Here is a 10,994-nt window from a genome sequence, read left to right on the forward strand (position 1 = left end):
TAAAAGTTATTTTTTGTTTTATTTTTATTTTTGGCTGCACTGGGTCTTTGTTATGCCTGGGCCTTTTCTAGTTGTGGTCGTGGGGCTGCTCCTAGTTACAGTATGTGGGCTTCCCTTGGAAGTGGCCTCTCTTGCTGTGGAGCGTGGACTTCTAGGCTCTTGGGCTCAGTAGAAAATATTTTAAAAATAGTTTTTCCTGATGCATGAGTATAGGATATTTTTCTTTTCTGTTTTCAATTTCTTTATCAATGCCCTATAGTTTTCTGATTATAGGTCTTTTATGTCTTTGGTTAAATTTACTCCTAGATAGTTTTTTTTTTTCTTGAATTGTGAATGGGATTGTTTTCTTATTCTTTTTGATGGTTTGTTATTCATGTATAGAAACAATTGATTTGTGTGTATTCCATTTTTTTTTTTTTTTGCTGAATTTATCTTTTAACATATTTTTTGAAATAATGTAAAAGATTGTGAAGCTAAAATCTCACTGTTTCTCCTGCAATCCAGATCATCCACAGGACCCATGACTTAGTGGCTACTAACATACTTTTCCCACGATGCCTCTTAATACTAATACCATATGGACTCCTACAAGGGAAATAAGTGTCACAAATTTGGTTGAACTTGGTCTGGTAAGTCTTGGCCTCTATAACAAAGTCTGATGCCTGTCTTACCTGAGTTCTTGAATGGTATTGTCATGGTTGTTTTGAAAAGTAACTCACTTTCCACTAATTTAAAATGTACAGAAAGCTTTTAATAATGGCAAAAAGTACTCATATTTGCAAATTCACACAAAATGTTCAGTGTGTTTTACCGAAAACAGTGACACTCTCCTGAGGAGCCAACACCTAGCCCCCCCCGAGGCAGGCATGAATTCTGTGTTATGGTTTAATACACAGGCCCGCTTCCACCGTCACCTGCTGCCCCAACTGTGTGAAGATACCTTTTTCCATCCTGGTCCCGTTTTCTTTTCCTGGAACCATTACTGAGTTTTCCCCTCATTTGGACAGCCTTGATGGATTTAAAGCAGATAAGATGAATATGGGATCTGGGTGGCCTTTTATGGTATGGCTTTTTTCATTAAGGACATTTTTAATATTCATTTATGTTGTAACAATTATGACCACTACACTTTTTTCTCATTGTCATTAAAAATACAAAACGTGGCATTAACCATTTAATTCATCTTAAGTATGCAGTTTTGTGATGTTAATTACTTTCGCATGGTTGCACAAATAAGTTAAATAATGTGTATACAGCATGTGTGAATGGGAGATACTCATATATATGTATGAAGTGAAGTGAAGTTGCTTAGTCATGTCCGACTCTTTGCGACCCCATGGACTGTATATATGCACACACACACACACACCACAGCCACACACACACATCTTTATCCATTCATCAGTTGTTGGACAGGTAGGTTGCTTTCACATCTTTGCTGTTGTGAATAGTGCTGCTATAAACATAGTGGTGAATGTATCTTTTCGAATTATAGCTTTGTCTGGATATATGCCCAGGAGTGGGATTGCTAATTCATGTGGCAAGTTTTTAGTTTTTTGAGGATCCTCCATACTGTTTTCCACAGTGGCTGCATCAATTCCCACCAAAGTGTAGGAGATTTTGTTTTCTCCACCCCCTCACCAGCATTTGTTATTTGTAGATATTTTATCGATGCCATTCTGATGACTATGAGGTGATACCTCATTGTGGTTTTCATTTGCGTTGCTTTAATAATTAGCGTGTGAAGTGTCTTTTTTATGTGCCTGTTGATCATCTGTATGTCTTCTCTGGAGAAATGTCTATTTAGACCTGCCCATTTTTAATTTTTTTTTTTGAGATGCATGTGCTGTTTGTGTATTTTGGAAATTAGACCTTTTTGGTGGCATCATTTGCAAATATTTTCCCCCAACAATTAGTACAGGTGCTGGGACAACCAGATCCCACATGCAAAAGAACAAAGTTGGACCCCTACTTCCCTCACTATACAAAATCGACTCAAAATGGATCAAAGGCCTAGATGTAAGAACCAAAATTATATACCCCATAGAAGAAAACATGAGAGAAAAACTTCACAACTTTGGATTTGGCCATGATTTCTTAGGTCTGCTACCAAAACCACAAACAACAAAAGACAAAAGAGATGAATTAGACTTCTTCAAAACAAAAGCTGTTGTGCACAAAAGGAGTAAGAAAAAGATCCACCATCCAAAATGGCACAAGATGTTTGCAGATCATGCACCTGATAAAGGTCTGTAGCCTACAAGCTGAGAACCCGCTGGCCCAGGGGGTGCCCATGGGGCCTCTCCCATCCCAGGTGATAAGGGGGTTTCAGGCCCACAACACCCTTGGGCTGGACACTGGTCATTCTCAGCACCCTCAAGGAGTGTGTGCTGGACGATTTTGAGCACAGTTCCTTCTCATCACTGCCCTCAAAGACTGGAGGCTTCAACATGTCTCCAGAAGAACACAGAATCTTTGCAAGTCTTTGAGAACCAAGGGATCATCCTTCACTCTCTTGAAAAGTGCATCTTACTTCATAGCAGGGACCTTTTCCAATGTGGCTCCCATGGTGTTCTCCCAGCTTCTTCATTTCTCTGAAAGTGGCCAGGGCAGTTTGGGTGTCTCCAGTCCCTACACCAGGTGACAAGGCCAAGGGGCCAGGTCCTGGTGGTCCTTACTTTCACTGATACTAACTTAGACTCACAGGTTGAGATTGAACATGGATGCCCCAGCTTCTCCATCAAGAATTCTCATCTCCTCACCTTCTCTTTTCCTCTGCTTTTCAGTTTCAGATTTACCTGACATCGCCACTCACAGTTCCTGAAGAGCCCAGAGATTTCTCCTGAAGGAAAGGTTCTGAAAGATTCAGAGGGATAAATAAAGAATGCAGATGATTCCTTCCTCATGCTGATGCCTAGAGGGTGATGAGAGTGAGTGTTTTCTCATGAGAATTGTAAAATCCTCCAAGTAATAGATCATTGAGGGCATCCTTTGTCTTCCTGCTCATTCTAATAATGTTGTTCTGAATTTTAATTCAGTAAAAATTTATCTTATAAATATGCCAAGGGGGAGATCCATTTAAAAATGTTACTGAAGTAACTCCAAGGGTTTTACAACAAACAGGGACACAGAACCTGAGGTCAGACACTGGCTGAGAGATTCCCACCCTGAGCCCCTGTCCCTTGGAGGGTGGAATGGCCATGACCATCCTCCGGTAGGTAAGCCTCCTCAGGCACATCCTATGTGGGACCACCGCATCACAGAATCTTAGATTGGCCAATGGGAGGCAGCTGGGGAGAGATGAGGAAAACAGAAAGCTGCCCAGCAGCCTGGAACAACTCCTGGGCAAGGACTTAGTAAGGGTCAGCGTCAGGCTGTTAGTTAGAGCCAGCATCAGGGCCTTAGAGACAGTGTCAGGACCTCGGAGATAACTTGATGGCCTTAGCAAGAGTTAGCTAAGGCTGTTGTTCATTAGGGACACTTCAGAGACTTTATTAGGGACATATTCAGGGCCTTGGTTATGGACAGATTCAAAGGTATATTTAGTGACAGCATAGACTATAAGGGACAGCGTCAAGGCCTAAGCTAGGGACAGTGTCAAGGCTTCAGGTAAGGTTGTTTCTTAGGGATATCTCAGGGCTTTCAATAGGACCAGCGTCAGGGCATTAGTTAGTGACAAAATCAGGGTGTTACTTAGGGAAAAAGTCAGGTCATTATTATTGACAGTGTCAGGGCCTTTGTGATGAGGAGGTTCTTAACCTTAAGAAGGAACAGGATCAGAGAAACAGGACCATTGTCAAGTCATGAGTTAGGGCCACAAGTAGGGTGTTATATAGGGAAAGAGTTAGGTTATTAATGACAGTGTCTGGGCCTTAGGTAGAGTCCTCATCAAGACCTTAGTTAGGAAGAGCTTCAGTTCAGTTCAGTCGCTCAGTCGTGTCCAACATTTTGTGACCCCATGGACTGCAGCAGCCCAGGCTTCCCTGTCCATCACCAACTCCCAGAGCTTGCTCAAATTCATGTCCGAGTCAGTGATGCCATCCAATCATCTCATCCTCTATCACCCCCTTCTCCTGCCTTCAATCTTTCCCAGCATCAGGGTTTTTTCAAATGAGTCAGTTCTTTCCAACAGGTGGCCAAAGGACTGGAGCTTCAGCTTCAGCATCTGTCTTTCCAATGACTGTTCAGGTCTGATTTCCTTTAGGATGGACCGGTTGGATCTCCTTGCTGTCCAAGGGACTCTCAAGAGTCTTCTCCAACACCACAGTTCAAAAGCATCAATTTTTCAGCGCTCAGTTTTCTTTATACTCCAACTCTCACATCCATACATGACCACTGGAAAAACCATAGCTTTGACTACATGGACCTTGGTCAGCAAAGTAATGTCTCTGCTTTTTAATATGCTGTCTAGTTTGGTCATAGCTTTTCTTCCAAGGAGCAAGCGTCTTTGAATTTCATGGCTGCAGTGACCATGTGCAGTGATTTTGGAGCCCAAGAAAATAAAGTCTCGCACTGTTTCCATTGCTTCCCCATCTATTTGCCATGAAGTGATGGGACCAGATGCCATGATCTTATTTTTCTGAATGTTGAGTTTTAAGCCAACTTTTTCACTGTCCTCTTTCACATTCATCAAGAAGCTCTTTAATTCTTCTTTGCTTTCTGCTATAAGGCTGGTGTCGTTGTGTATCTGAGGTTATTGTTACTTCTCCCGGCAATCTTGATTCCAGCTTGTGCTTCATCCAGCCTGGCATTTCCCATGATGTACTCTGCATAGAAGTTAAATAAGCCAGGTGATGATATACATACTCCTTTCCTGATTTGGAACCAGTCTGTTGTTCCATGTCCAGTTCTAACTGTTGATTCTTGACCTGCATACAGATTTCTCAGGAGGCAGGTCAGGTGATCTGGTATTCCTATCTGTTTAAGAATTTTCCACAGTTTGTTGTGATCCACACAGTCAAAGGCTTTGGTGTAGTCAATAAAGCAGAAGTCGATGTTTTTCTGGAACTCTCTTGCTTTTTTGATGATCCAACAGATATTGGCAATTTGATCTCTGGTTCCCTACCTTTTCCAAATTCAGCTTGAACATCTGGACATTCATGGTTCATGTACTGTTGAAGCCTGGCTTAGAGAATTTTGAGCATTACTTTGCTAGCATGTGAGATGAGTGCAATTGTGATAGAATTCCAGTTGAGTTATTTCAAACCTTAAAAGATGATGCTGTGAAAGTGCTGCACTCAATATGTCAGCAATTTGGAAAACTCAGCAGTGGCCACAGGACTGGAAAAGGTCAGTTTTCATTCCAATCCCAAAGAAAGGCAATGCCAAAGAATGCTCAAACTACTGCAAAGAGTCGGACATGACTGAGCGACTGAACTGAACTGAACTTGAACATTCTTTGGCATTTCCTAGTCCTGTGGTCACTGCTGACCTGAATGGTCTAGTGGTTTTCCCTACTTTCTTAAATTTAAGTCTGAATTTGGCAATAAGGAGTTTATGATCTGAGCCACAGTCTTATGGCTCAGTTTATGATCTGAGCTCCCAGTCTTGTTTTTGCTGACTGTATAGAGCTTCTCCATCTTTGGCTGCAAAGGATATAATCAATCTGATTTCAGTATTGACCGTAGAGTCTTCTCTTGTATTGTTGGAAGAGGGTGTTTGCTATGACCAGTGTGTTCTCTTGGTAAAACTCTGTTGGTAGGGCAAAGGATAACAGGAAGAGCATCAGGGACTCAGATTCAGCAGCAGGGCATTAGTTAGGGCCAGCAACAGGGCCTTAATTAAGGACCTTGTTAGGACCTCAGAGATAACTTCATGGCCTGAGTAAGAGATAGTTCGGGCTGTTAGTTGGATGCACTTCAGTGACTTTCTTAGGGACATAGTCAGGGCCTTAGTAATAGGATCAGGGTGTTATTTTGTGACAGCTTCGGCTATAAGGGGCAGTATCATGGCCTCAATTAGGGGCAGTGTCAGAGTTAGAGACAGGCTTAGGGCCTTCATAAAGTATAGTTCAGGCCTTAGCTAGGGACAGTGTCTGGGGCTTAGTTAAAGACAGTTTCAAGGCTTCAGTTAGAGATAACTTGAGGGCCTTAAAGAAGTTCAGGCTGTTACTTAGCAGCATCTCAGGACCTTAATAGGGCTAGCATCAGGTTCATAGTTGTGACCAGTGTCAGGGTGTTAGTTAGGGACAGCATCAGAGACCTACTTCAGTACATATTCAGGGCCTCAGTTACGGACAGGATCATGGCAAAAGTGGGGATATTGAGGGCTATTAGGGACACCATCAGGGCATTAGGATGAGTCTCAGGGTGTTATTTAGAGGCAAAATGAGGATGTTAGTTAGGGAAAGAGTCAGAAGATTGGTTACAGACAGTACCAGCCCCTCAGGTAGAGACTTCTTCAATCCTTAGTGCCTTGAAGTGAGGGAGAGCATCAGGGGTGCATCTTCAGTGCCTGAGAGAGGGAGAGCATCAGGTTGTCACTTAAATACAGAGTTAAGGGCTTAATTAGGGAGCGTGTCAGGGCCTCAGAGAAAACTGAAGATCTTAGTAAAAGACACTTTAGACCATTTGTCCCAGGGATATTGTCAGGGTGTTCGTTACAACCAGCATCAGGGCCTTAGTTAGAGAGAGTTAAGAGGACAGTTTGGGAAAGCTCAGGCCGTCATGGACAGCTCAAGGCCATAGTTAGTGTAGGGCCAGGGCCTGGGAGTGAAATCGAGCAGGACCCTGTGGGGCTCCTGGGCCCAGAAGCCTTTCCCATGTCCCCTGTTTCTTTGTTGGGAATAGACTCCCGGCTCCATGACCTACCCTGAGCTCCAAAGGGCAGATTGGAAGAGGTGCTAATCAGGGGAGGGAGGGGATGCAGAGAGAAGGAAAGAGCACTCAAGAAAGAGTATTTTGTCTTGGGTCAGGGTCCTGTTTCTGTCAAAAGGGATACACACAAAAATATCTCTAAACTTTTTACCCAAGTAAACATCCTCTCGGGACAGAGAGGCCTGGCGTGCTGCAATTCATGGGGTCGCAAAGAGTCAGACACGACTGAGCGACTGAACTGAACTGAACTGAAACATCCTCTCCAGCAAAATGGAAAATTGTAGCATTCTTCATTGCAGAGAAGCTCACCAAGGGACCACCTGAGGTCAGGTGAAGGGAGTTCAGGCCCTGTACATACCCTAATCCTTACAACTCTGCCCTTTAACCATTGCTATAAAGTGAAAGTCACTCAGTCCGACTCTTTGTGATCCCATGGACTATACAATCCATGGAATTCTCCAGACCAGAATAGTGCAGTGGGTAGCCATTCCCTTCTTCAGGGCATCTTCTCAACCCACAGATCAAATCCAGGTCTCCTGCATTGCAGGTGGATTCTGCACCAGCTGAGCCACCAGGGAAGCCCAAGAATAATAAAGTGGGTAGCCTATCCCTTCTCCAGGGAGTCTTCCCAACCCAAGAATTGCACCAGGGTCTCCTGCGTTACACAGAGATTATTTACCAGCTGAGCTACCAGGGAAGCCCATAGCTATAAAACTCCTAAGCAAATCCTCCTGCCTTGGGGCAGTGTTTGAGGGCATGAGTTTTCTGTGTCCCTCTTTGCTAGCAAAGCAGTATAGCTATGCTTTTCTACTTCACCTGAAACTCTCTCTCTGAGATTCAGTTTAGCACAGGTGTACAGAGGTGGCGTTTTGGGATCAGATTTGGTGCTCATTGTCGGGCTGACTTGGGGATAGCCCCTGTGGGTCCTCTGACTTGATCAGATGCTCCAAGATTTTCTCCATGCCAGCCTCTTTCAAGAGTGGAAGGTTGGAGAATTCCATTAGAGGGCAGATCACCTGGCATTCTTGACTGGAAAAGCTGAGACTGAGTCATACCCCATCTCGCAATTGGAATTCCAGGGCAGGAGCAGACACTGAAGAGGGACTGCCTTAGCCGCTGCCAAGACCAACTCTGCCTTGAGGACAATCCTCTCTCCATCCTGTCTGGACTGTTCCAAATGTCCTACTCCAAGGAATTAATCTGGGAAACTAGGAAAGTAGCACTCGGGGTGTTTCAAGAACTCAGCCTGTGTGCTAACTCGCTGGCATGCCCTCTGTGGTTATGTAGACTTAGGATAATCTTGGTTCTCATTTTGGTGTTTGTTCATTCCAGGAAATCTCATCTGGAAGGTGCTTCTGAGTTCCTTTGCTTTGAAGTGATCTGTATTTGTGTTTGAAATAACTTCACTCTGTTTATGTAGGTATTGTATGGCATATTTTTAACAGTTCCTTTAGAGTCAGGCCCAAGTGAGGACCAGAGACAGGGTTGAAAGTGTAGTCAGGTCCAGAGTAAGGGCATAGCGAGGACCAGAGTCAGGTCGTAGTGAGGTCCAGAGACATGAAATAGTGAAGACCAGGAGTTGGCCAATGAGAGGACCATTGGCAGGCGACGAGAGGGGACCAGCGGCGGGCCGTCGAAAGAAACTGGCGACCTGATTCTGGCCGATGAGAGGACTTGGGGGGACCCACGGAGAGAACCTGGGCGCGGGGTGGGGGTGGTCCGCGGAGAGGACCCTGAGGGTAGCAGTCAAGCGGACCTGGAGTGGGGAGTCGTAAGTGGACGAGCGGCGGCGCACGGGGTCTGCGGAGAGGACCTTAAGGGGGCTGTCAAAGGGCATAGAGAAAGGAAAGAGGTCAGGGCCGGTCACAGGCAGCGTCAGGTCCTAGAGAGGAAAGACGTCAGGGATCATTGAGAGACGGCGTCAGGTCCTAGAGAGGAAAGACGTCAGGCATCAGTGAGAGGCGGCGTCACGTCCTAGAGAGGAAGACCGCAGGGATTAGTGAGAGGCGGCGTCCGGTCCTAGAGAGGACGACCTCAGGGATCGGTGAGAGGCGGCGTCCGGTCCTGGAGAGGAAAGACATCAAGGAGCAGTGAGAGGCGGCGTCCGGTCCTAGAGAGGACGATCTCAGAGATCAGTGAGAGGCGGCGTCTGGTCCTAGAGAGGACGACCTCAGGGATCAGTGAGAGGCGGCGTCTGGTCCTAGAGAGAAAAGACCTCAGGGATCAGTGAGAGGCGGCGTCCCGTCCTAGAGAGGAAAGGCGTCACGGACCAGTGAGAGGTGGCGTGGGGTCCTAGAGAGGAACGACGTCAGGGATCAGTGAGAGGCGGCGTCTGGTCCTAGAGAGGAAAGACGTCACGGAGCCGTGAGAAGTGGCATCACGTCCTAGAGAGGAAAGACGTCACGGAGCCGTGAGAGGAGGCGTCAGATCCTAGAGAGGAAAGACCTCAGGGATCAGTGAGAGGCGGCGTCCCGTCCTAGAGAGGAAAGGCGTCACGGACCAGTGAGAGGTGGCGTGGGGTCCTAGAGAGGAACGACGTCAGGGATCAGTGAGAGGCGGTGTCCGGTCCTAGAGAGGAAAGACGTCAGGGTGCTGTGAGAGGCGGCATCACGTCCTAGAGAGGAAACACGTCACAGAAAGACGTGATGGATCATTGAGAGACGGCGTCAGGTCCTAGAGAGGAAAGACGTCAGGGATCAGTGAGTGGCGGCCTTTGGTCCTAGAGAGGAAAGACATCACGGAGCCGTGAGAGGTGGCGTCACGTCCTAGAGAGGACGACCTCAGAGATCAGTGAGAGGCGGCGTCCGGCCCTAGAGAGGAAAGACGTCACGTCCTAGAGAGGAAACACGTCACAAAAAGACGTCATGGATCATTGAGAGACGGCGTCAGGTCCTAGAGAGGAAAGGCGTCAAGAACCAGTGAGAGGTGGCGTCAGCTCCTAGAGAGGAAAGACGTCAGGGATCAGTGAGAGGTGGCGTCATGTCCTAGAGAGGATGACCTCAGGGATCAGTGAGAACCCCGCCCCCCAATCAGGTCCTAGAGAGGACGACCTCAGAGACCAGTGAGAGAAGGCGTCAGGTCCTAGAGAGGAAAGCCGTCACGGACCAGTGTGAAGTGGCGTGAGCACCTAGAGAGGAAAAACGTCAGGGAGCCGTTAGAGGTGGCGTCAGCTCCTAGAGAGGAAAGACGTCACGGACCAGTGAGAAGTGGCGTGACTTCCTAGAGAGGAAAGACGTCAGGGATCAGTGAGAGGTGGCGTCATGTCCTAGAGAGGATGACCTCAGGGATCAGTGAGAGAACCCCCCCCGCCCAATCAGGTCCTAGAGAGGACGACCTCAGGGATCAGTGAGAGGTGGCGTTCGGTCCTAGAGACGAAAGACGTCACGTCCTAGAGAGGAAACACATCGCAGAAAGACGTCATGGATCATTGAGAGATGGCGTCAGGTCCTAGAGAGGAAAGGCATCGCGGACCAGTGAGAGGCGGCGTGAGGTCCTAGAGAGGACGACCTCAGGGATCAGTGAGAGGCGGTGTCCGGTTCTAGAGAGAAAAGACGTCACGGAGCAGTGAGAGGCGGCGTCAGGTCCTAGAGAGGAAAGGCGTCACGAAAAGACGTCATGGATCATTGAGAGACGGCGTCAGCTCCTAGAGAGGAAAGGCGTCACGGACCAGTGAGAGGTGGCTTGAGGTCCTAGAGAGGACGACCTCAGGATCAGTGAGAGGCGGCGTCAGGTCCTAGAGAGGAAAGACGTCACCGACCAGTGAGAGGCGGCGTGACGTCCTAGAGAGGAAAGTGTGGGTCACGACCTGGGGACTGAACAACAAAGAGGTACTCAAAAGCAAAACTCTTAAGGTTGCTATTGCAGGGAATGGCCACAAGGCGGCAGGATTCTTTCATGCCCTGTTGTGATTCCTTGGAAATGAAAGCTTTTGAGTTTTAACTCAGGACTGTAATTTAATACGGAACGTACCTGAAGAAACACCCAAAAGCCTGTGTGTTCTTCCTGAACATTCTTATTTATTTATTTTAATAATTTTATTTATTGGCCATGCTATGCGGCTTGTGGGATCTTTAGTTCCCCGCCGAAGAATCGAACCTTCGCCCTCTGCATTGGAAGCACAGAATCTTAACCACTGAACTGCAAGGAAGTCCACCTGGGCATTCTTTTTTTAAATGAACC

The 10,994-nt window shown here is 46.7% G+C and overlaps 2 long non-coding RNA genes across 2 annotated transcripts; one reads left to right on the top strand and one right to left on the bottom strand.

Moving 5' to 3' along the window:
• Nucleotides 1-2,141: 2,141 nt before the first annotated feature.
• Nucleotides 2,142-8,670, bottom strand: LOC145530137 (uncharacterized). The gene is made up of 3 exons (XR_014071474.1): nt 7,632-8,670; nt 6,377-6,453; nt 2,142-5,691 (listed from the first exon to the last, which is right to left on the bottom strand). It is a non-coding gene; the product is annotated as an uncharacterized LOC145530137 (long non-coding RNA).
• A 677-nt stretch (nt 8,671-9,347) lies between these two features.
• On the top strand, nt 9,348-10,410 carry LOC145530138 (uncharacterized). The gene is made up of 2 exons (XR_014071476.1): nt 9,348-9,404; nt 10,362-10,410. It is a non-coding gene; the product is annotated as an uncharacterized LOC145530138 (long non-coding RNA).
• The last annotated feature ends 584 nt before the right edge of the window (nt 10,411-10,994 follow it).

Source organism: Giraffa tippelskirchi, chromosome 12, assembly GCF_054371585.1.
Source record: "Giraffa tippelskirchi isolate mGirTip1 chromosome 12, T2T-mGirTip1v1.2.pri, whole genome shotgun sequence".
Classification (NCBI taxonomy): domain Eukaryota; kingdom Metazoa; phylum Chordata; class Mammalia; order Artiodactyla; family Giraffidae; genus Giraffa; species Giraffa tippelskirchi.